At 41.1% G+C, this 25,688-nt stretch overlaps 1 protein-coding gene and 1 pseudogene across 1 annotated transcript in view; both read left to right on the top strand.

The window, feature by feature from the left end:
- Positions 1-25,688, top strand: part of YWHAQ (tyrosine 3-monooxygenase/tryptophan 5-monooxygenase activation protein theta) — a 53,731-nt gene that overhangs the window by 17,957 nt on the left and 10,086 nt on the right. The window lies entirely within an intron of this gene.
- Positions 1-25,688, top strand: part of LOC141583613 (large ribosomal subunit protein uL23 pseudogene) — a 33,189-nt pseudogene extending 7,501 nt beyond the window's left edge.

Below are 25,688 nucleotides of genomic sequence, written 5' to 3'. Positions count from 1 at the left end.
AATTGTAAATTCTCTAAGGGGAAGAAAGTATGTATAAACATTGGCATTTATTTGCCTTGGTTAGTTTTGTAGCACTGTCCTGGAAGTGTTGCTAAAAGATGGTGGTGTAAGTGTAATTTTTTTTTTTTTTTTTTTTTTTTTTTGAGACAGGTGGTGCCCTGTCGCCCAGGCTGTAGTGCAGGAGCATGATCTTGGCCCACTTCAATCTCCGCCTCCTGAGTTCAAGTAATTATCCTGCCTCAGCCTCCTAAGTAGCTGGGACAACAGGCATGCACAACCATGCCCAGCTAATTATTTTTTTTATTTTTAGCAGAGATGGATTTTCACCATGTTGGCCAGGATGGTCTGGATCTCCTGACCTCATGATCTGCCTGCCTTGACCTCCCAAAGTACTGGGATTACAGGCATGAGCCACCGTGCCTGGCTGTGTAATTGTTTTTAATGCAGATTGACAAATTTGGAAGGAGTATGTACCATCAGTGGAGGTATTAAACTTTTCTTCCAAATCTGAATATCGTGAGAATCTTTGAGCACAAGAAGGTAGAATATTGTATATTAAGGTTATGGCTACTCAGTATCCAGCTGCCGAAATATGGGGATATAGCATACAGAGTTCAGAGACTGGACATTATATTTATTGGTAATAACATCTAGAATTGGTTAAGCTGCATTGCGTGAAGTGAAGGAACAAAGACTGATTTTCTCTAATACTGGCACATTGCAGCTCACACATATCCTTATTTTACTGTCCCATGACTTGTTGGATGCTGCCATCTTTCTGTTAGGTATCTTCGCCACTGCAGTCACAGCACCTCAGTACTTGAGTTGGAAGACAGGATGAACATTTTTACTCAAGTGCATCTTTATTTTTTTTACCTGGTTAATTATTTGGGGCGGGGATGAAGCAATGTTGTGCTCACAAAAAGGCCGTCCCATTCCCTGTAGTATACCACTATGCTGTATCCTACAGGGTTAGCAATACTACTGTGTAATTTTGCCTGGGTTGTGGGATGGTGGTGGCTAGAGATCACATGGACTGGGAAAAGATGTTGAGAAATATTTGAGTCATGGAGATAATGCTCTTTCTCTTTTTTTTTTTTTGAGACGGAGTTTCACTTTTGTTACCTGGGCTGGAGTGCAATGGCACGATCTCGGCTCACTGCAACCTCTGCCTCCTGGGTTCAGGCAATTCTCCTTCCTCAGCCTCCTGAGTAGCTGGGATTACAGGCACACACCACCATGCCCAGCTAATTTTTTGTATTTTTTTTAGTAGAGACGGGGTTTCACCATGTTGACCAGGATGGTCTCGATCTCTTGACCTCGTGATCCACCCGCCTTGGCCTCCCAAAGTGCTGGGATTACAGGCTTGAGCCACCGCGCCCGGCCTTGCTTTTTCTCTTTGTGTTAGAGTCTTGGATTCTCTTCATTTCTCTTGATTCTCTTCATTCTCTTCATCTGCTGCTTCCCTTTCTCTTTTGCCTGTTTATCCTGTGGGTTTTAGCTCCTTATTTTCTTTAGCCCACAGTGGTTTTCTTTAATAAACCGCTTGATTGCATGGACTACCCTTTGGCTTATTTTTACTTACACTGTAACTACAATGGCACATATCCTACTGAGTGTGAAGAGCCCATATTCTCTGACACCATGACAACTTACTGTGTAATTCATGACATTAATTTAATATTCCACCTACTTACTGTTGGGTTTTATGCCTTTTTTGTTCCTTTTAGAAACTCAGATTTCAAAAGTGAAAACCTTTTATGCAATGTGGTTTTTGGTCTACACAAATACTGGTGTTAGTTCTTTTTCATCCAGAAAGGCATATTTGCATTAATGAGTGCTCTATATAACATTAATGAGTGCCCAATAACATTTTAAAAAATACATATTTTTGAAGGATTCTTCCTCTTCAATTCAAGAGGTGGCAGGGTGCTAGATGAGTAAAATAGTAGTGTATGTTCATGGTTTAGGGTGTGTTCCCTCCCTCATCCTTATGGGTTCCATATCTAATTTATTGGTCTATTGAGAGAGGAGCTGCAAGGATTGTAAGTAAGGCAAAGAAACATGATGGAGTCATGTTTATTGTTTGTTGGTAAATGTACAGGAGGACCCAAATTACCCTTAGAAGATTGCTTGGTGAAAATAGAAATCAACAAGAGGCTGTAGTTGGATGACCTTAATGACCAGTCACTCTAATAGTGCTGTATCTAGCCTCAATGTAGTTGCCTTACTGTTGAAAGATGGTATTCATTGGCTCAGGTGGCTTTATCTTGGAGTAGTGCTGGAGATAGTTACAGTGTTGCTTTTTAAACTTTCCCCACAATACCTGCTATATTCCTAGCATCCTGACATAAGGAATACTTTTTTTTTTTTTTTTTTTTTTTTTTGAGACGGAGTTTCGCTCTTGTTACCCAGGCTGGAGTGCAATGGCGGGATCTCGGCTCACCGCAACCTCCGCCTCCTGGGTTCAGGCAGTTCTCCTGCCTCAGCCTCCTGAGTAGCTGGTATTACAGGCACGCGCCACCATGCCCAGCTAATTTTTTGTATTTTTAGTGGAGACGGAGTTCACCGTGTTGACCAGGATGGTCTCCATCTCCTGACCTCGTGATCCACCCGCCTCAGCCTCCCAAAGTGCTGGGATTACAGGCTTGAGCCACCGCGCCCGGCAGGAATACTTATATATGTTACTTTTTGGAGGGCCACTTAAGTTTTTGGGAGGTCCCTGATTGTTGCTCCACACTCCTCCTAGTGGTGCAGGAAAGGTAGTAATAGAAATAAGGTTGATGTCAGTCAGTTAGGACAGTGCTTCCCAACTCCTTTTGTGTAATGGCACACAGAATAACCATCTTTGTATGGTGCAGAGGAAAATGGATTTCCCCACCCTGCTGCTGTGGAAACTGAGGGAATCAGTATCTCTTTACCATTTAAATTACCTGGAAGCTCTAGGTTAGGGTCTATTTGCAAGACCTTGAGTCTGCAGGACAATGTCTGGCTTTAAGTTTATCCTTTAACATGCCTTTGGGGATTTTGAGCAGGGGTTACCATGAGCACGAGTTACCATGACCACATGGAATTTAAGATTAATTTGGCAGCAAGGTATAAACTGGATCCGAGAAAGAAGAAAACCGTAAAATCTGGTAGATCAGTTAGATTATTGGAATAGTTGAGGTGAAATGATATGGTTAACTTGGGTAATAAAAATAACATGAGACTGAGAAGATAGATTTTCAAAAATACTGTGACAGGTGGAATCAGTAGGACTTTGATAGCTTGTGGTGGAATGGGAAACAGAGAATGAAAACTCAGAGGTAGTGTGGATGAACCTAAGTGGCTGGGAGATAGGAGGGTGAGGGAATAGTTAGTAGAAATAAGTAATACAAGTATAGAAACAGGAATGGGCACCGTGACTCACACCTTCAATTCCAGCACTTTGGGAGGCCGAGACGGGTGGATCACATGAACCCAGGAGTTTGAGAGCAGCCTGGCCAACATGGGAAAACTCTACTAGAAATAGAAAAATTAGCTGGGCATGGTGGCGCATGCTTGTAATTCCAGCTACTCAGGTGGCTGAGGCACAAGAATCACTTGAACCTGGGAGGCAGAGGTTGCAGTGAGCCGACATCACATCACTGCACTCCAGCCTCTGGGTGACACAACGAGACCCATTCTCAAAAAGAAAAAAAAGTAAGCGCCGGGCGCGGTGGCTCACGCCTGTAATCCCAGCACTTTGGGAGACCGAGGCGGGTGGATCACGAGGTTAAGAGATAGAGACCATCATGGTCAACATGGTGAAACCCCATCTCTACTAAAAATACAAAAAATTAGCTGGGCGTGGTGGCGCGTGCCTGTAATCCCAGCTACTCAGGAGGCTGAGGCAGGAGAATTGCCTGAACCCGGGAGGCGGAGGTTGCGGTGAGCCGAGATCACGCCATTGCACTCCAGCCTGGGTAACGAGCGAAACTCTGTCTCAAAAAAAAAAAAAAAAAAAAAGTATAGGAACAGGTTTGGAATCTAGTAGATATAAATATTTCAAAATGTATAAGGATACTCAGACATGTAACACTACAGAGAAATTAGGAGTGTGTGTGTGTGTGTGTGTGTGTGTGTGTGTGTGTGTGTGGGAGGGTGGTATTTCCCAAAAGTTGGAGTGGGAGGGATAGCATTACTCTTGTGAGTTTACTGCAATTCATGGTGTAACCTTTAGCTTTATGAACTATACCAGGGTGGAGCTGTCTTTCAAGGATAGATCGACAGTGATCAAGCTCATGTGACTGGTGCATAAAACCAGGAAGGTTAGCTTATTCATTTACAGTGAACCATAACTAGCACAAAGATTGTAGTACTGTATTGACATAACCAGTATGTTCTCTTTCAGGAGGCAGATAGACTCATATAGGAATGAAGTCATAATCAGGAAATTGCTTAGTAAGTGTAGTATGACAAAAAGAAGTTGGATGCTGCTCAAATGTTGAATGACCATCATCCTCCACAGTAGGGGGTGGATTTGTTAGTGCATTGATTGTGGTTCACACTTTTTCAGAGTATATATTGGATCCTTCAGTTCTTACATATCAAACCCAGACAAGAAAATATCTTTTCCCTCAGTGGTTATAGTTAAGAAAGGCGAAATACATGTTCACGAAGTATACTGTGTTTACACTTGTCTGAGAAAAGTTTCCAAATCAGTTTTGACTTCCTGGAGAAAGCTACTTCCAGGGACTCTGGTGACTAAATATAGGAGGCAGGGGGAGTAAGGCCAAATAAACCAGTTGGGTGACACCTAGGTTTCTGCCTAGGGCTACTGAATACTTTTCCTAAGACAGAAAATTGAGTAGGGAGGAGAATCAATGGTTGATTGTGTCAGGAAGTTTAATTTAATTTTTAAAAAATGAGTAAAGTTTAAAGTTCCAATGGTCCATCCAGATGTCAATACATGTCAGAGGCACTTGGCCTGGTGCATAAGAGAAAGATTTATGTCATGGTGTATGACACAGTTGAGTGTTATGTACCAAGCAGAGTTTGTGTTAACTCATTTAATCTTTACAACAACCCTGTGTTGACTGTCATTAACTGTTTTACAGTTGAAGAAACTGCAGTACAACTGGCTAAGGAGCAAATTTGTGAGTTATTAGCATGTAGATATTGGTTAAAGTTAATGCCAGTGAGCCGGGCGCGGTGGCTCAAGCCTGTAATCCCAGCACTTTGGGAGGCCGAGGCGGGTGGATCACGAGGTCAAGAGATCGAGACCATCCAGGTCAACATGGTGAAACCCCGTCTCTACTAAAATACAAAAAATTAGCTGGGCATGGTGGCGTGTGCCTGTAATCCCAGCTACTCAGGAGGCTGAGGCAGGAGAATTGCCTGAACCCAGGAGGCGGAGGCTGCGGTGAGCCGAGATCGCGCCATTGCACTCCAGCCTGGGTAATAAGAGCGAAACTCCGTCTCAAAAAAAAAAAAAAAAAAAAAAAAAGTTATACCAGTGAATATCTCAAAGGGACCCATGTTTTCTTGTCACTTACTTAAGATGGAAGATGGGCTATTGAAATATTTAGGATCCTTGATTATTCTAATGAAACATTTTCTCCTGGAGCAAATAATCAATAGTTCTTTTGTCAGGTTTTAGAAAGTATGATCTAGGCCGGGCGCGGTGGCTCAAGCCTGTAATCCCAGCACTTTGGGAGGCCGAGACGGGTGGATCACGAGGTCGAGAGATCGAGACCATCCTGGTCAACATGGTGAGACCCCGTCTCTACTAAAAATACAAAAAATTAGCTGGGCATGGTGGCATGTGCCTGTAATCCCAGCTACTCAGGAGGCTGAGGCAGGAGAATTGCCTGAACCCAGGAGACGGAGGTTGCGGTGAGCCGAGATCACGCCATTGCACTCCAGCCTGGGTAACAAGAGCGAAACTCCGTCTCAAAAAAAAAAAAAAAAAAAAAAAAGAAAGAAAGTATGGTCTTAAAAGGCAGGCACTTGGTAGATTAAGGGGGAAAAATCATGTAACTGTCCTCAAAATTTAGATAATCCTCTAAAAGAGATGTGGAAAACACTTGTCCTGTTCATGCTTCTTTGCTTTAATAGCCAACTCGGACCTTTGCAGTTACTCTTATTTTAGGTACTGTTAATATTCTAATTAATGACTTTTATTCCATTACTTCTTCCTTCCCTCTCTAAAAAAGTTTCTTTTAGTAATGATCTATGAGTGGGAACTTCTGTCTTTCTGGAAATGTCTTTATTTTTTGCACCTGTTTTCGTGTGGTACTTTAATTGGTTACAGAATCCTACTTGACAGTTGTTCTCAGCCCTTTGAAGATATTTGATTGTTTTCTGATGAAAAATCAACTGTCAGTCATATTATTGTTTCTTCCTTTATAGGTAATGTATCATTTCTCTGCTTGTTTTTAAGAATTTTCTTGTCTTAGGCATTCTGCAATTTTATCATGATCTAGGTATGAATTTATTTTTATTTTATCTTGCTTGGGATTTAGTGTGCTTTTCCAATCCGAAGATATTTATCCCATTACTGGGGCCATTATCCTGGAATAACATCTCATCCTTGTTCTTTCCTGGAATACCTGTTGGGTATTACCTTAGACCTTCTCATTCTATTTGTATCTTACAACTTTTCCATTTTTTTCGTTTTACTCTTTATTCTGTATTCTGAGTAGTTTCTTCAAATGTGCCTTTTGTTTTACTAGTTTTCTTTGTCCATCTCCAATTTGAAAGTCGTTTTCATTTTTTTTTTTTTTTTTTTTTTTTTTTTAAGAATAAAAGCCATTCCTCTTCTCCCACCTCCAAGCTGCCTTTTGTATATTGTTCATTTCTCCTGGCGTTTTTTTTTTTTTTTGAGACAGAGTTTTGCTGTTGTTACCCAGGTTGGAGTGCAATGGCGCGATTTCGGCTCACTGCAACCTCCGCCTCCTGGGTTCAGACAATTCTCCTGCCTCAGCCTCCTGAGTAGCTGGGATTACAGGCACGCACCACCATGCCCAGCTAATTTTTTGTATTTTTAGTAGAGACGGGGTTTCACCATGTTGACCAGGATGGTCTTGATCTCTTGACCTTGTGATCCGCCCGCCTCAGCCTCCCAACGTGCTGGGATTACAGGCGTGAGCCACTGCGTCCGGCTTCTCCTGGCTTTTTAAAAAATCTTTTTTATTAGGAAAAGTTTCAAACTTATACAAAGGTGTAGAAAATCCTCTAATAACTCTATGTATCTAGCCTCAACATCTTTAAAAGATTCTTTCATTATTTTCAGCATATTTATGTTTTACTATACACAGTTTTATTTTTTAAGTTCTTGGGAACTGATCATCCTGTGTATGCTGACCCCTGATGATAGAGAATCTGTCCCTTGAATATTTTTGTTATGTGTTTGTTTGAGTTGGACTCTTGCTCTGTTGCTCAGGCTGGAGTGCAGTTGCGTAGTATCGGCTCACTACAACCCTCGGTTTGCTGCAACCTCAGCCTCCTGAGTAGCTGGGAACATGTTAAGCTAATTTTTGTATTTTTAGTAGGGACGAGGTTTTGCCATGTTGGCCAGGCTGGTCTTGAGCTCTTGACCTCAAGTAATCTGCCCACCTTGGCCTTCCAAAGTGCTGGGATTACAGGCATGAGCCACTGCAGCTGGCCTGTTTTAATAGTGTGGATGTTGCTTTTTTAATGGAACTTGTGTCTACCTTAGATTGTGACAGTATTGTTCTTTACACAGTAGTTTTATTTGTGCTGGATGCGCTGTGCTCCAGCCGATTTTTAACGTTTTCAGCTCGTGTTTTCATCATGTATGAAATAAACGTTTGACTAGCACCTGCACAGAATGTAGGTTCAAGTTTCTGTTATTCATGGGAGACTATACCCCAAAAAAGCCCAGAAAATAGATTTCTTACTACTTTTTATCTTGAATTTCACCAACAAAAAGTCCAGGAAGTAGATTTCTGGCTGCTGCTTAGCGATGACCAAGTTTTTCTAGGGTCCTCAATCTCCTTCACACTGTTGTGTTGTAAACTTTAACTTTCTGCTCTTTCTTTCCTCTTCCTATCTAGCACCTGGATATATCTCCCCTCCTTCCTTAGAAGCTATGCTGTATGTTTTTTCTATTTTTATCTATTTCTTTTTAGCGTTTAGATTCTTTTTAGTAGAAGAGGTCTTCTGCTTAAGCTTCATCTCACTATGTTGCCAGAACCAGAAAGTCATGTTTCTGCGAATCTATTTTAAGGTTGTGAGTCACAAATTTCTTCAGTACTCCATACTGAGAGTGAATGCAGTGTGTTTTAATCTGATACACTGCTCTTTAGTGCTCTAAAATTAGTAACATTTGGCCGGACATGGTGGTTCACGCCTGTAATCCCAGCACTTTGGGAGGCAGAGGTGGGTGGATCAGGAGGTGAGGAGTTCGAACCTGTAGCCCCAGCTAGTCGGGAGGCTGAGGCAAGAGCATCACTTGAACCGAGGAGGTAGAGGTTGCTGTAAGCTGAAATGGCACCACTGCACTCCAGCCTGGGCTACAAAACAAGATTCTATCTCAAAAAAAAAAAAAAAAAAAAAAAAAAATTAGTAACCTTAAAAATGTGTTACCATTTCATATGGTCAGATATATAATGAACACAAATTCAGATTTGCATTTCAATTAAAAGTCTCCTGTTTGTAGGCTGGGGCTCGGTGGTTCATGCCTGTAATCCCAGCTCTTTGGGAGGCCTAGGTGGCCGGGTCGTGAGGAAAGGAGTTTGAGACCAGCCTGGCCAACATGGTGAAACCCCATCTCTACTAAAAATACAAAAATTATTAACTGGGCATAGTGGCGCACACCTGTAGTCCCAGCTATTCGGGAGGCTGAGGCAGGATAATTGCTTGAACCTGGGAGGTGGAGATTGCAGTGAGCTGAGAGCAAGCCACTGTACTCCAGCCTGCCAACAGCGCGAGACTCCATCTCAAAAAAAAAAAAAAATAGTCTCCTGTTTGTGTATGCAATCAGATAGTCATACTCACTTGTGTTCCTCATATTGGTTAGAAGTTTTGGTATTATTTTATGTGATTTAATTAATAGACAAATATTAAATGGAGTTTTATTGCTAGACAGGCTGTTTACATACAGTTTCATCTGAGGCAACTGGAAAATGAACTAATACTAATTAGTATATAAAGAGTTCCTACAAACTCTTGATCTAAACTCATACTTGAAGACCATACAAAGCAGTAAGGAAAAACTCATTAGGAAAAGGACAAAGGATATAAACTCACTATTAATAAAAGGATATACAGATGTTCAGCTTCATTTATAAGGAAAAATGTTATGAAAACTGTATAAAGATTTTTTTACCCATTCGATTGGAAAAGGTTTTAAAAGTTTGATACACACTGGGGTCAGAAAGATGTTGAGAAATGGGAATGTCTATGCATTGCTAGTGGGAGTATAAATTTAAGTTATCTCTAGGGAGGACAGTTTAATAATTTGTCTTGAGGATCAAGTGTACATTTGGTGCATAGTTGGAAATACCAAGATTGGAAGCAACTTAAGTGTTCCTCAAAGGAAGCTAAATAGATCATTAGGGTACCCACATAGTAGAATACTGTACATACAGTGTTATATATAGAATGAGGCAGCTATTAAATACATGGACATGTAATTATCTCAGAGGGACTATCAAATGGAAAAGCTAAGGTGTAGAATAATGTGTAGTGTGCAAACATGAGGGAGAGAGGAACAAAAATGGATTTTAAATGTTTTGAATCCTTAGAAGAATATACAAGAGGCCGGGTGTGGTAGCTCATGCCTATATTCCCAGCACTTTGGGAAGCCAAGGTGGGTGGATCACTTGGGTCAGGAGTTGGAGACCAGTCTGGTCAACATGGTGAAACCTCATCTCTACCCAAAAAAAAAAAAAATGCTGGTTGTGGTGGCACACACCTGTAGTTCCAGCTGCTTGCAGGGGCTGAGGTGGGAGAATCTCCTGAACCCAGGAAGCGGAGGTTGCAGTGAGCAGAGATCGCGATACTGCACTCTAGCATGGGCCATAAGTGAGACTCTGTCTCAAAAACAAAACAACAACAAAAAGAATGTACAAGAAACTAGTAATGATGGTTGCCTTGGGGAGAGGGAGAGAATTAGACATGTCAGTATTAAGTCAGGATTTTAAAAAAGCATTCCCTGAAGGAGCTTAGAAACAGAGCAGAAACTGGGATGTGGTGGCTTATTCCTGTAATCCCAGCACTTTGGGAGGCTGACTTGGGAGGATCACATGAGCTCAGGAGTTACCAGCCTAGGTAAAAAGGCAAAACCCCATCTGTAGAAAAAAATAAAAAAACTTAGCTAGATGTGGTGGTATGCACTTGTGGTTCCAGCTACTTGGGAGGCTGAGGTGGGAGGATTACTCGAGCCTAGGAAGTTGATGCTACAGTGAGCTGAGATGATGCCACTGTATTCCAGCATGAGCAACAGGATGAGACCCTGTCTTGAAAAAAGAAAAAGGGAACAGAATGGGGAAACTATCATTTTTTCTTAGGAATTTTTGAGTGGCAGTTAACTAGTACATGTTATGACTTTGATCAAAATAAAGGATTAAAATAATTCAAGTAACTTACCATTTGAAAGTAATACTGTATGTGAAATTACATTTCTGTTGCATCCATTTCAGCATGTTGCCAGGCCATGGCTAATATGTGATAGACACTGCTACGTTTTGTGAATAAAAAATACTGAGGAAACATTTGTATTGAGTTCAGCTGCTTGACAGATTGCCCTTTTGACTTAGTGCTTCGGAATTAATGTAGATTCTTAAAACTGGAGAAGAGTTTTATTATTGCCCTACCTCTGTATCTGAGGGGAATTGGTTCCAGCACATCCTTGTATACAAAATCCACTCATACGCAAGTTCCTTATTCAGCCTTCTGGAACCTGTGGGTACAAAAAGTTGGCCCTCTATATATGCAGGTTTTGTGTCTCCTTAATATTGTGTTTGTGATCCATGTTTGGTTTTGGTTGCAGAACCTGCTGATATAGAGAGCTGACTGTTTGAAAAAAATCCGTGGAAAAGTGGACCCATAAAGTTCAAACCTGTGTTCAAGGGTCAAGTGTATTTTGTAGAAGAGGAGATTAAACTGAGGAACTTGATCTAAACTCTACTTGAAGACCAAATTACTGGCCCAATGCTCATTCCACTGAGTCAGTCAAATATGATTCATAGTGAATACTGTGAAATATTCGTGCCTTTTGTTCTCTTTGTGATTAGAGTTTTTCTTTTATAAAGATTACCACCTTCAATGTCTTTCTATATCATTGTGTGGATATTTTCAAATGCCACTCTTCACCTTGAAATACCTTCTTCTCCCGTATTTTCTGCCTCTCATTTGATACCATCTTAAGAAAAATTCTGATTCCATAACTAAATAAATCCTTTTTTTTTTTTGAGCTCCACTTGTATATACCTTTTACCCAGTGTTTCTGCTCAGGTGGGAAGGGTAGCACTGACTTTTTGAGTGGACATAGGTCAGTGGGACTACACATCCTCTAACACATAGAGGCAAAGCCTGTGTAAGGAATTGTCCAGGTGCTCTTTCAGTTAGCTAAAAAACTTAACAATCCCAGCACTTTGGGAGGCCAAGGTGGGTGGATCACAAGGTCAGGAGATGGAGACCATCCTGGCCAATATGGTGAAACCCCATCTTTACTAAAAACACAAAAATCAGCTGGGTGTGGTGGTGTATGCCTGTAATCCCAGCTACTCAGGAGGCTGAGGCAGGAGAATTGCTTGAACCAGGGAGTGGGAGGTTGCAGTGAGCCAAAATTGCACAACTGCATTCCAGCTTGGCGACAGAGTGAGACTGTTGTTTCAAAAAAAAAAAAACAAACAAACACCCTACAGGCGTTATCTGAGGCCAAACCCTAGTTTGGTTTTACATTTAAAGACAAAGTTTTATTTTATAGGTTTTGTTGTTGTTGAGCGCTACCAGGCATGAGCCACCATGCCTGGCCTGTTTTATCATTTTAGTAACATACAGAATTAACCATGAATGCATCTACTGTGTAAAAATCAAGGGTGGTGGCTCATGCCTATAATTTCAGCATTTTGGGAGGCTGACGCAGGAGGATCACCTGAGGTCAGGAGTTTGACACCAACCTGGCCAACATGGAGAAACCCCGTCTCTACTTATAAAAAAAAAAAATTAGCCAGGCATGGTGGTGCATGCTTGTAGGTAGTCCCAGCTACTCCAGAGGCTGAGGCACGAGAATTACTTGAACCTGGGCGGTGGAGTTTGCCAGTGAGCTAAGTTCGTGTTACTGCACTCTAGCTTGGGCAACAGAGCGAGACTCCATCTCAAAAAAAAAAAAAAAAAAAAATTCAAGGGAGAATTGTTGTTTTGCTTGTAACTTGACTGGTCAGGCCATTCATGATATTTGTTTTGCTTTTATTAACTTAAGTCTGTATTTGAAGGTTGTTTTTTATTGTTGATTCTTAGAGGCAGATATCTGAGTACATTGTGTTTATACTTCATGTATATGAATATTTACCTATTGAAAATACTGTCTTATTAAAAATTACTTTTTCTTTATACCTTAGGACATAAATGTACCTTTTTTTTTTTTTTTTTTTTTTTAAAGACAGAGTCTCACTCTGTCGCCAGGTGCCAGGCTGGAGTGCAGTGGCACGATCTTGGCTCACTGCAGCCTCCGCCTCCAGGTTCAAGCAATTCTCCTGCCTCAGCCTTCCAAGTAGCTGAGGCTACAGGCGCACGCCACCATGCCCAACTAATTTTTGTATTTTTAGTAGAGACGGGGTTTCACTGTGTTGGCCAGGATGGTCTCAATCTCTTGACCTTCTGATCTGCCTGCCTCAGCCTCCCAAAGTGCTGGGATTACAGGCATGAGCCACCGCGCCTGGCCCATAAATGTACATTTTAAAAGTGTTCCTCAGTCAGGTGAGGTGGCTCACGCCTGTAATTTCAGCACTTGGGGAGGCCAAAGCAGGAGGATCACTTGAGACCAGAAGTTCAGGACCAGCCTGGGCAACATAGCAAGACCCTGTGCCTTTAAAATAAAAATCTTCATTTTTTAAAATTAGGCATAATAGTTCACATTTGTTATCTCAGCACTTTGGAAGGCTGAGGCAGGAGGATTGGTTGAGCCCAGGAGTTACCAGCTTGGGCAAGATGTTGAGACCCTGCCTCTCCAAAATACAAGATCAGCTGGGCATGGTAGCCTGTGACTATAGTAGGGCTAAGGTGGCAGGATCCCTTGAGTCCAGGAGTTCGAGGATGCAGTAAGCTGTGATCACTGCACTGCACTGCACTCCAGCCTGAGTGAAACAGCTGGGTATGGTGGGATTCACCTGTAGTCTTAGCTACTCAGGAGTAGCTCTAAAAAAAATGTGCATAATTGTATTATTACCTACTAATTTTATTTTAAACTAAGCAAGGAGGCATAAGATATTATAAGATGACTTATTTTTTTTTATTTATTTATTTAGACAGGGTCTTACTCTGTCACCCAGGCTGGAGTGCAGTAGTGTGATCATAGGTCACTGCAGCCTTCAACTTCTGGGTGCAAACACTCCTCCTGAGTAGCTGGGACTTACAGGCATGAGGTACCACCTAATTTTTTAATTTTTTGTAGAGACAAGATCTTGCTTAACCGCCCAAGCTAATCTGAAACTCCTGGCTACAAGTGATCCTTCTCAATCCTCAGCCTCCCAAAGTGCTGGGATTATAGGCATGAGCCACCACACCTGGCAAGGAGTTATTATCTTAAAGAATGATTTAATAGAGGAGGAGGGACAGGATATTTAAAAAGTAAAAGCTCTGAAGTATCATTAGTAAAGTTGCTTTATTTTTTGGCATTAATGAAGTTAATATTTAGGGTTAGTTGTTTGAATTAGTATCTGTTCATTTGATATATAGGCAACTTTTTGTTTTTAAAATCTTGAGAACCAGCCAGGCGTTGTGGCTCACACCTGTAATTCCAGCACTTTGGGAAGCTAAGGCTGGTAGATCCCCCGAGGTTATGAGTTGAAGACCACCCTGGCCAACATGGCGAAACCCCATGTACTAAAAATACAAAAAAATATTAACCAAGCGTGGTTGTGGGTGCCTGTAATCTCAAAACATGGTAGGCTGAGGCAGGAGAATCACTTGAACCCAGGAGACAGAGGTTGCAGTGAGCTGGGATTATACCACTGCACTCCAGCCTGGGCAACAGAGCAAGACTCTATCTCAAAAAAAAAAAAATAAATAAATCTTAAGAACTGTTATGGATGGCATCACTTGGTTGTCAGTACATGCCTGAAGAAGTTTTATTACCTTTTACATGAACGTTAAATGATACACCCAGAAGATTTATTTTTTACCTTTTAAGTATTGAAGTAATAATTTTGAATTATAGTTTTTTTTCTTTGAAATGGAATTTCATTCTTGTTGTCCAGGCTGTAGTGCGGTGGTGCAATCTCAGCTCACTGCAGCACCTCTGCCTCCCGAGAGTTCAAGCAATTCTCTTGCCTCAGCCTGCCGAATAGCTGGGTATACAGGTGTGTGCCACCACACCCAGCTAATATTTGTATTATTAGTAGAGCTGGGGTTTCACCAGGTGGCCAGTCTGGTCTCAAATTCTTGACCTTAGGTGATCCACCTGCCATGGCCTCCCAAAGTGCTAAGATTACAGGCGTGAGCCACCACACCTAGCCTGAATTAAAATATTAATGTCTTTTCTACAGGATGATCATACAGTGTCTTCCAAAGTGGGATATTTCTAAGAATGAAAAGAAATGGCATTAATAATTGCAAATTTGGTTCTAGACCACCAAAATCCAATAAAGTAAATTTCAGTAAAGCAAGTCACACAAATTTTTGATTTCCTAGCATGTATAAAAGTCATGCTTACACTATACTGTAGTCTATTAAGTGCACAATAGCATTATGTCTAAAAACCAATGTACTTACCTTAAATAGAAAATACTTGGCCGGGCGCGGTGGCTCAAAAAAAAAAAAAGAAAAAGAAAATACTTAACTGCCAAGAAATGCTAACAATCATCTGAGCCTTTCCTGATCTTTTTGCTGGTGGAGGGTCTTGCCTTGACGTTGATGGTTGCTTACCAGTCAGGGGTTGCTGTGGCAATTGCTTAAAATAAGGCAGCAGTGAAGTTTGCCGCATCAGTTGGCGCTTCCTTTCGCAAAAGGTTTTCAGAGTTTTGCCCTTGTTCCCTAGGCTGGAGTGCAATGGCGTACTCTTCCAGCTCACTGCAATCACCACCTCCTGGGTTTAACCAATTCTCCTGCCTCAGCCTTCTGAGTAGCTGGGATAACAGGCACGCGCTACCACACCCAGCTAATTTTGTATTTTTAGTAAAGACGGGGTTTCTCCATTGTTGGTCAGGCTGGTCTCAAACTCCCAACCTCAGGTGATCTGCCTGCCTCAGCCTCCCAAAGTGCTGAGATTACAGGTGTGACCCACCGTGCCCAGCCCACAAAAGATTTTTCTTTAGCATGTGATGCTATTTGATGACATCTTTTTTTTTTTGAGACGGAGTTTCGCTCTTGTTACCCAGGCTGGAGTGCAATGGCGCGATCTCGGCTCACCGCAACCTCCGCCTCCTGGGTTCAGGCAATTCTCCTGCCTCAGCCTCCTGAGTAGCTGGGATTACAGGCACACGCCACCATGCCCAGCTAATTTTTTTTGTATTTTTAGTAGAGACAGGGTTTCACCATGTTGACCAGGATGGTCTCGATCTCTCGACCTTGTGATCCACCCGCCTTGGCCTCCCAAAGTGCTGGGATTACAGGCTTGAGCCACCGTGCCCGGCCGATGACATCTTAACTAGAATAGAATTTCTTTCGAAATCACAGGCACTTCTCTCAAACCCTGGCACTGCTTTATCAACTAAGTTTAGGCAATGTTTTAAATCCTTTATTGTCATTTCAGCAATGTTTATAGGATCTTCACCAGAAGAGATCCATCTCAAGGAAACCACTTTCTTTGCACATCCATGAGAAGCAAGTTCTCATCTGTTCAAGTTTTACCATGAGTTTGCAGCAATTCTGTCACATCTTCAGGCTCCATTTCTAATTCTAGTATTCTCTTGCTTTTTCCCCTGCAGATACTTCCTCCACTGAAATCTTAAAGTCCTCAAAGTCATTCTTGAGAGTAGAAACCAGCTTCTTCCAAACTCTTGTTAATGTTGATATTTTGATTTCCTCCACACAAATGTTCTTAATGGCATCTAGAATGGTGAATCCTTTCTAGGTGGTTTTCAATTTATTTTGCCCAGATCCATCAGAAGAATCACTATGACAGTTATGGCCTTATGAAATGTGTCTTAAATAATTCCATTTGAAAGTTGAATCTACTCCCTGATCTATGGGCTGCAGAATGGAGGTGGTTTTATGTTAGCAGGCATGAAAACAGCCTTAATCTTGTACATCTCCATCAGAGCTCTTTGGTGAACAAGTGCTGCATTGTCAGTGAGCAGCTATAATTTGAAAGGAATCTCTTTTTTTCTGAGCATTAGGTCTCAACAATGGGCTTAAAATATTCAGTGAACCATGCTGTAAACAGAGGCCATCATCCATGCTTCCTTGGTTGTTGGATTTGTAGAGTGCAGGCAGAGTAGATTTAGCGTAATTCTTAAGGACCCTAGGATTTGGGGAATGCTAAATGAGCATTGGCTTTATCTTAAAGTCACCAGCTGCATTAGCCCAAGAGAGTCAGCCTTTCCTTTAAAGCTTCAAAGCCAGATACTGACCTACTATGAAAGTCCTCTATGGCATCTTCTGGTATAAGGCTGTTTCCTCTACATTGAAAATGTGGTAGGTATTTCATGTAACTACCTCCATTCATCAGTGATGTTAGCTAGATCTTCTGAATAACTTATTGCAACTTGACATTAGCACTTGCAGCTTCACCTTGTACTTTTATGTTCTGGAGTAGGCTTCTTTCAGTCAACCTCATAAACCAACCTCTGCTAGCTTCAGGTTTTTCTTATGCAGCTTCCTCACTTCTCTCAGCCTTCATTGAATTAAAGAGAGTTAAGACCTTGCTCTGGATTAGGCGTTTATTTAAGGGAATGTTGTGGCTGGCCTTAGCTTCTAGCCAGATCACTTAAAGTTTCCTTCATATTGTCAATAAGTCTGTTTTGCTTTCTTATCATTTGGTGTGTTTACTGGGTTAGCACTTTTAATTTCCTTCAAGAACTCTTTCTTTACATTTACAACATTGCTCTTTGGTACAAGAGGCCCAGCTTTAGCTTTTCTTGGGTTTTGACATGACTTCCTCACTAAGCTTAATTATTTTTAGCTTTTGAAAGTGAGAGACATGTAACTCATCCTTTCACTTGAATACAGAAAGGCCATTTTAAGGTTATTAATTGGTCTAATTTTAATATTTTTGTGTCTCAGGGAATAGGTGAGCCAGAGGAGAGGGAAGAGATTGGGAGCACGCCATTGTTGGAGCAGTCAGAGCAGACACAACATATATCAGTTATGTTTACTATCTTACGTGGGCATGTATTGTGGCACCCCAAAACAATTACAGTAGTAACATTAATGACCATTGATCACAGATCGCCATAGCAGATAAAATCATCATTAAAAAGTTGGAAATATTGGGAGAATTACCAAAATGTGCCACAGAGACATGAAGTGAGCACATGCTGGTAGAAATTAGCACTGATAGACTTGCTTGACTTCAGTTGGTTAAAAATGACAGCAACAAAATGCAACCACAGTATCTGCAAAAGAGCAGTAAAGCAAGAGACAATAAAAGTAGTTCTGTGTGCTAGGACAGTGGGCTAAAAGTGGAATGGTCCTGGGCAGCCTGGTCGCGTGGTCACCTTGTTCCTCCAGCATACTTCATTGTTAAAATTTGGTTGTAGAGGTTTGGAATTTGGTATAGGATTAAATAAAAAGTTTTAACCTTGGGGATGCAAGGACGTAAGGATCTGCTTAGGCTTTGCAGCTTGAGTTTGACTGATGTTTTCTGTGTGGTGTCCGCTAAATCCCACAGCCTATAGGATCAGTCACATTGGTTATAAGGTTTGCTTCTATCTCTGAAAATTATAACTTCATTCCATAGTTCATTTTTTAAAAAATGAACTTAAAACGGGCACCAGAATGGGGTTGATTGATCATTCTTGGATTCTAAGTCTTAACAGTTCTTAATTAGTAACATTTAAAAATCATACAAGGACACTTGGCTGTTTAAGGCATTTATTTTATTAATGATAGAAAATATTTTTGGCTGGATGCGGTGGATCACCTGAAGTCGGGAGTTCAAGACTAGCCTGACCAACATAGAGATACACTATTTCTACTAAAAATGCAAAATTAGCCGGACATGGTGGCGCACGCTGAATCCCAGCTACTTGGAAGGCTGAGGCAGGAGAATTGCTTGAACCCGGAAGGCAGAGATTGCAGAGGTGGAGGTGAGCCGGGATCATGCCATTGCACTCCAGCCTGAGCAACAAGAGGGAAACTCCATCTCAAAAAATAAAAATAAATAATAATAATTTCATAGATGAATTGGTTTGGATTAAGTCTTGGGTGATTCACTGCCTCCTTTGTTAAGGCAACAAATCCTTTATGACATTTAATTCTAGCAGGTTTAGTCATACAATGGTAGTTTCTGAGACCAGAGACCTTTAGATCGTAATAGTTTGATTACATAGTTACCAATAAAGACACTGAGAAGGTGTGATTTCCTACAAGATTATAGCTAAAAATAGTATAAAATTTAGTTGCACAATGATAATGTAACTTCTAAAAACTCATTTATTCTGATACATAACAGAGTTACTCTGTCCCTGTTTTGTTTTAATGATTAAATCTCTTGGCCAGGCACGGTGGATCACGAGGTCAGGAGTTTGAGACCAGCCTGGCCAAGATGGTGAAACCCGGTCTCTACTAAAGATACAAAAATTAGCTGGGCATAGTGGTGGGCACCTGTATTCTCAGCTACTAGGGAGGCCAAGGCAAGATAATTGCTTGAACTTAAGAGGTGGGGGTTGGAGTGAGCTGAGATTGCGCCACTACATTCGAGCCTGGGTGACAGAGCAAGACTTTGTGTCAAAAATAAAATAAAATAAGATAAAATCTAATTTAGGCCAGATGCTGTGGCTCAGGCCAGTAATCTTAGCACTTTGGGAAACAGAAGAGGGCAGGATCCCTTGAGGTCAGGAGTTCAAGACCAGCCTGGCCAGCGTGGTGAAATCCTATCTCTACTAAAAGTTAGCTGAGTGTGGTGGCAGGTACCTGTAATCCCAGAATTTGGGGGGAAGCAGAGGGGCCAAAGAATAGCTTGAACCTGGAAGTCAAAGGTTACATATGAGCTGAGATTTCACCACTGCACTTCAGCCTGGGTTGACACAGCAAAGGTCAGTCAAAGAAACCTTCAGCCCTTTTCACAAGATGGCGCTGAAAGCGAAGAAGGAAGCTCCTGCCCCCCACAAAGCCAAAGCCAAAGCAAAGGCTTTAAAGGCCAAGAAGGCAGTGTTGAAAGGTGTCCACACCACAAGAAAAAGAAGATCCGCATGTCACCCACCTTCCAGCGGCCCAAGACACTGCGACTCCGGAGGCAGCCCAAATATCCTCGGAAGAGTAACCCCCAGGAGAAACAAACTGGACCACTATGCCATCATCAAGTTTCTGCTGACCACTGAGTCTGCCATGAAGAAGATAGAAGACAACACACTTGTGTTCATTGTGGATCTTAAAGCCAACAAGCACCAGATCAAACAGGCTGTGAAGAAGCTCTATGACATTGATGTGGCCAAGGTCAACACCCTGATTTGGCCTGATGGAGAGAAGAAGGCATATGTTCGACTGGCTCCTGGTTACGACGCTTTGGATGTTGCCGACAAAATTGGGATCATCTAAACTGAGTCCAGCTGGCTAATTCTAAATATATGTATATCTTTCACCATTAAAAAAAAAAAAGAAACCTTCAGATTTGGCCTCACCTTTCCTAGAAATGCTTTGTTAGGGTATATTCATATGCTGATAAACTGATGATATAGAAATAATGACTGATACATATATCCTAAAGTTAGAGATTAAACATGTTAACAGTGTGTTTTTTAATGAATCTCAGCAAACTGTTGAATTGAAATTGAAACTTCTTTGTTTCCTGTTATTTTGCCTGTATTTTAAGGCTCTTCATAACAGTTACCTACTGTTTCTTAAACAAATCATTTATATAGATTAGCATAATCTTAATGAGAGACAAGAGTAGCTTATTTAGTCTGTAAAATGGAAATCACTTATAAATGAATTTAGAATTAAAAGATTGATTTGTTAGGCCGGGTGCGGTGGCTCAAGCCTGTAATCCCAGCACTTTGGGAGCCCAAGGCAGGCGGATCACAAGGTCAAGAGATTGAGACCATCCTGGTCAACATGGTGAAACCCTGTCTCTACTAAAATTACAAAAAATTAGCTGGGCATGGTGACGTGTGCCTGTAATCCCAGCTACTCAGGAGGCTGAGGCAGGAGAATTGCCTGAACCCAGGAGGCGGAGGTTGCGGTGAGCCGAGATCAAGCCATTGCACTCCAACCTGGGTAACAAGAGCGAAACTCCGTCTCAAAAAAAAAAAGATTGATTTGTTGAATGTTACAGAATTTTACCACTGAAACCAAATAAATTATTTTGGAAAAGTGGTTGAAGTGATAGTAGGATTGTTTAATACAGTAGTTAACTCTTAAAAATCATATGGGGTTTTGTTGTTTCTCTGGAAGCCTTTTTTTCTAAGATACATGGGGGTGGGGGAAAGGAATTGTTACTATTCTAAATTTGCATTCATATTATTTCTTGACAGTTTCATTTCTTATAGTTTTTACAGCTTTTTTATTAGTCTTTTATTATTGTTTTCCTCCATTTTTGTAAGGTTAAACGTATTCTGAATTTCTTTAGCATCTCCTAAAGCAACCTCGATAATAACTTACATTCTTTTCTTTCACCTTCTTTGTTTCTTTGGTCTAGAGTGTTCTAAATTACTAGTTCATCTTGTTATTGTGGGTAGTACACTGACCTCTTGAGTTTTCAAATTCTCAGAACGCACTACTGTCCACGTTTTCCCCCCCAGTCAAGTAACACTGTCAGCACCAGAAGGACCCCTAATCTTAACCCATCAAAACCCCTAAGATAAGATTTGCTGAAGAGTTTTCAAGGGGGAGCTCCCTGCTTAATTTATAAGAATAATTAAGATACAGAAGAAATTAGTGTGGGAACTTTTAACTATACTCCCTCCTGATGACTTTTATGGGGGGAGGTGCGGGGGGAACGGAGTTTTGCTCTTGTTGCCCAGGAGTGCAATGGCACGATCTGGGCTCATTGCAACCTCTGCCTCCCAGGTTCAAGCAATTCTTCTGCGTCAGCCTCCCAAGTAGCTGAGATTACCAGTGTGCGCCACCACGCCCTGCCAATTTTGTGTGTTTAGTAGAAATTGCGTTTCACCATGTTGTTCAGGGTGGTCTCGAACTTCTGACTTCAAATGATACACCCACCTGGGCCTCCCAAAATGCTGGGATTACAGACGTGAGCCACCACTCTTGGCTCTCCCTCCTGACTTCTTGACGGATACCAGTACCCTTATTTGGAAAGACTTTCAGGGAGCTGTGTCAGTTTGGGGTTTTTGGTCTCTGATCTGTGTTTTTACAATAATTTTAAAATTCTTACACATTTATAGCCTATATTCTATCTGATATTAATAATATTTGATATTGATAATACAGATAGAGCCTTGATTATTTGGGTAAGACATGAAGCGAAATCCATTATGTCTTTTAGCTGGGCTAAAGTATACATCTTTACTACTCATAGTATATGGAAAGACAGAATTACTCTGTACCTGTTGTTTCCTTACAGAGAGCTAGTGCCATCTGACAAACAACCATGATACCTGGCTGAAACTCCAGGATGGAAGTAATGCCCAAGTCCCTTTATAAAAGCCCAACACTGTAAATCCTACATAATGGCTATATGCAAACTAGTAGTCAAAGTCAGTAATTTTAGAAAGGAAAGGTTTTGGTTAGCTCCTAAGTGGCTGTGTTGTAATGAATGCAGTAGCTGTTTGGCAGCTTTCTGAATCCTTCGAAGGCCGTTGCTCCACAAGTCCTTGTGAACACCCACACATCTAGCATGAGAGACTAGTGCTAGAATGGAAATTTCTCTGTTCCCTATTCCTCATCCTAAGCCCATGTTCTAGTCCGACTTTTCTCAGCCCTTGCTCTTACACATCTACCACATTTAACAGAGCACTAGATGAGTAGCTTACCAGAGCTGGCACCTTTTTGGAGATCGTCTGGAATTTCATTGTAACTGACTGATTCACTTAGAGGAACAAGAAAAGTGAGAGGCATCTTATTTTACATTAGAGTTCCTTGGTGTGGGTACAGGAAGAGGTGGTATTTCTCTCAGTATGAGTACTGTGTTTGCCTTCTTTGATACTACTTCTCAGAATCCATTCATTTAAAGATAGCAATGACTCAGTCAGTTTGAGATCTAGAACTTTTTTGTGACTATCTCACTATTGCTTCCTGTTCCCTCGCTCTACCACCACCCTAATTCAGTTCATAAAAATAGTTTTTAGATTGAAAGTCATTGATAATAGTAAAAATGGTAATAGAGGAAAATATTAAAGTAATATAAGTTGTCTAAGATTTGAGTGTCTCAATATTTTTTTCCCTTGAGATGGAGTCTTGTTCTGTCACCCAGACTGCAGTGCAGTGTCGTGATCTCTGCTCACTGCAACCTCTGGCCTCCTGGGTTCAAGCAGTTCTCTGCCTCAGCCTCCTAGTACTTACAGGCGCCCGCCACCACACCCAGCTATTTTTTTTTTTTTGGTATTTTTAGTAGAGATTTTACTGTCTAGGCCAGGCTGGTCTTGAACTCTGACCTTGTGATCCATCCCCCTTAGCCTCCCAAAGTGCTGAGATTACAGGCATGAGCTACTGTGCCTGGCCTCAGTTTATTAAATAACTATTAAAATTATATTGATGATGTTGAGCACAACACTTAAAATCTGATTTGTCTGTTCTTTTTATAGTTAAGAGTGTAGTGATGCTGGAGCAGCACTTGTCACAGTTGCCTTTAGTTTGGGTATGCCCTTAATGACCTCTGTTGCCACACTCCTGTCTCAGCAACTTTCCAACTTGAGCCACAATTTTGATATTCATCACTTTTATAATGTAGAAACTTCTGGGACTTCAGCACTTAATTTTATACTAATTTTGTGTGTGTGTGTGTGTGTGTGTAACTTCCTCTGGCCTCAGGCCTTTAAATACATTAAAATAATTAATTTAAAATCTTTTTTAAATTAAAGGATTTTAAATATTTTCCTGGTTTTGCTTTTTGTTTTGTTTTGTCGTTTTTTTCTTTTTGGAGACGAGATTTCTTTTGCTGTCTCTCCCAGGCTGGAATGCAGTAGCACAATAATGGCTTACTGCACCCTCTATCCCCTGGTCTTAAGCCATCCTTCTGCCTTAGCCTCTCAAGTTGCTGGCATTACAAGTATGTGCCACCACGCTCGGCTAATTTTTTAAAATTCTTTGTAGAGACAGGGTCCCACTATGTTGCCCAGGCTGGTCTCAAACTTCTGGGCTCTCAAGCGATCCTCTTGCCTCCACCTCACTTCTCAGAGTGCTGAGATTATAGACATGAACCATCACACTTGGCCTCTGTTTATTTTCTTTAAAAAAATAACTTATGGGCCAGAAGCAGTGACTCATGCCTGTATTCCCAGCACTTTCGGAGGCTGAGGTGGGCGGGTAACCTGAGGTCAGGAGACGAGACCAGCCTGGCCGACATAGCGAAACTAAAACTACAAAAATTAGCTGGGTGTGGCGGTGTGCACCTATAGTCCCAGTTGCTCAGGAGGCTGAGGCAGGAGAATCGCTTGAGCCTGGGAGGTGGAGGTTGCAGTGAACCAAGAACACACCACTGCACTCTAGCCTGAGCAGCAGAGTAAGACTGTATCTCAAAAGAAAAAAGAAATAAATGGATGCAGTGATTGCATTTTTGTTAAACCACTTTTAATCAAATAAACAAGAAAGTTCTTGGTTAGAACTGTGTTTTCTAAACATTTGTATTTAAATGTATTAACAGCCTTCTTTTTCTTTAGCATTTATGTGAATTTGAGTCAGTCTTACTTGTTGGTATCATAGATGGTATTTTTATATAATATTAGTTGATTGTATTTTACATATTTCCAAAATGTGAAAAGGATTCTCTCTCTTCCTTGCTTTAAAACTAGTTCACTAGTTTCACTTTTCCTAGAGCAGTGGTTTTCAAACTGTGTACCTAGGTTGATACTAGCTAACATTTACTGAGCACTTAATATGTGACACTGTTCCAGGCTTTGACATCTGTTACTGGTTTTATTCTCAAAACAAACCAATGATGAAGTAGGAATTAGTATGTTAACATTTGTATGAGAATTTCATTCTGCTTTGTAATACTTAATATAAAAAGGTATTTATTTATTTATTTATTTATTTGTTTGTTTTTGAGACGGAGTTTCCCTCTTGTTGCCCAGGCTGGAGTGCAATGGCGCGATCTCGGCTCACTGCAACCTCTGCCTCCTGGGTTCAGGCAATTCTCCTGCCTCAGCCTCCCGAGTAGCTGGGATTACAGGCGCGTGCCACCATGCCCAGCTAATTTTTTGTATTTTTAGTAGAGACAGGGTTTCACCATGTTGACCAGGATGGTCTTGATCTCTTGACCTCGTGATCCACCCGCCTCGGCCTCCCAAAGTGCTGGGATTACAGACGTGAGCCACTGCGCCTGGCCTATAAAAAGGTTTTTAAATGAATGACCTAGCATCAAGAAAAATTGAATCTAAGAAGATTTCTATTATATTTGTTTTTTGACTTCTTATATTCCAAGTCATACCCTGTACCTCTAGAAGTGAAAATTTCTTTCTATGAAATTAACGATAAAAGACATACTCAAGAACTCACCTAAGTTTTTTTAAAAAATTAGATTTAGTAGACCTAAAATTATTCTATTAAATTGCTGTGCAGGTTTTTAAACCTCTTACTCTCAATGCCTGTATTTGCCTTGCTTTAGATGGACACTTGACGGCAGTGGGCACTGAGTAGCATTGTTCTCCCCTGTACTCGATGTCTTAACATTTTCTTTCCCCTCCCTAAAATGAGTGCACACCCCTGTTTTCTGCTTGTTGCATTTCTACTTTTCCTTCTTGACACCTCAAATACTCTTTCCCTAGGAAGCCTGTCTAACTGGAGGCCATCTCCATCAGAGCCATATACTCCCTCTCTGTGCTTCCGTAGCACTGTATTCACCTCTCTCTTAATGCTTGGTGTGTAGTTGGTATACTAATAGACACTGAGCTTCTTGAGGGCAGGGACCTGATTTTAAGTCTTCTCTATATCCATTATAGTCAAATACCTGGCACCTAGCGGTATGAGTAAATGTTTGTTGAATGAATAGATCAGAGAACAGACAGTGTCTTTCAAATTACAATGTGTGGTGTAATCTAGTCTTACCGTTAGAAACTATAGGCTACATCATCATTTAAAGCCCCCCAGGGTGACAACTTAGCCCCTGCCGTAAGAACATGCTTCAAGTCTAGGCTGATATGGTATAGTATTACTGTAGTAGTTAATGATTGAAATGTCTGATAGGCAGAAGTTTGATCATTTAATGATAATGTGCAGCAGGCAGAAGTTTAGTGCCTAATATTCTGATGTCTTATTTA

Source organism: Saimiri boliviensis, chromosome 1 (genome assembly GCF_048565385.1).
Source record: "Saimiri boliviensis isolate mSaiBol1 chromosome 1, mSaiBol1.pri, whole genome shotgun sequence".
In the NCBI taxonomy this organism is placed as follows: Eukaryota; Metazoa; Chordata; class Mammalia; order Primates; family Cebidae; genus Saimiri; species Saimiri boliviensis.
Note: the sequence above shows the minus strand (reverse complement) of the source record. Positions and strands in the feature narration are given on the sequence as shown.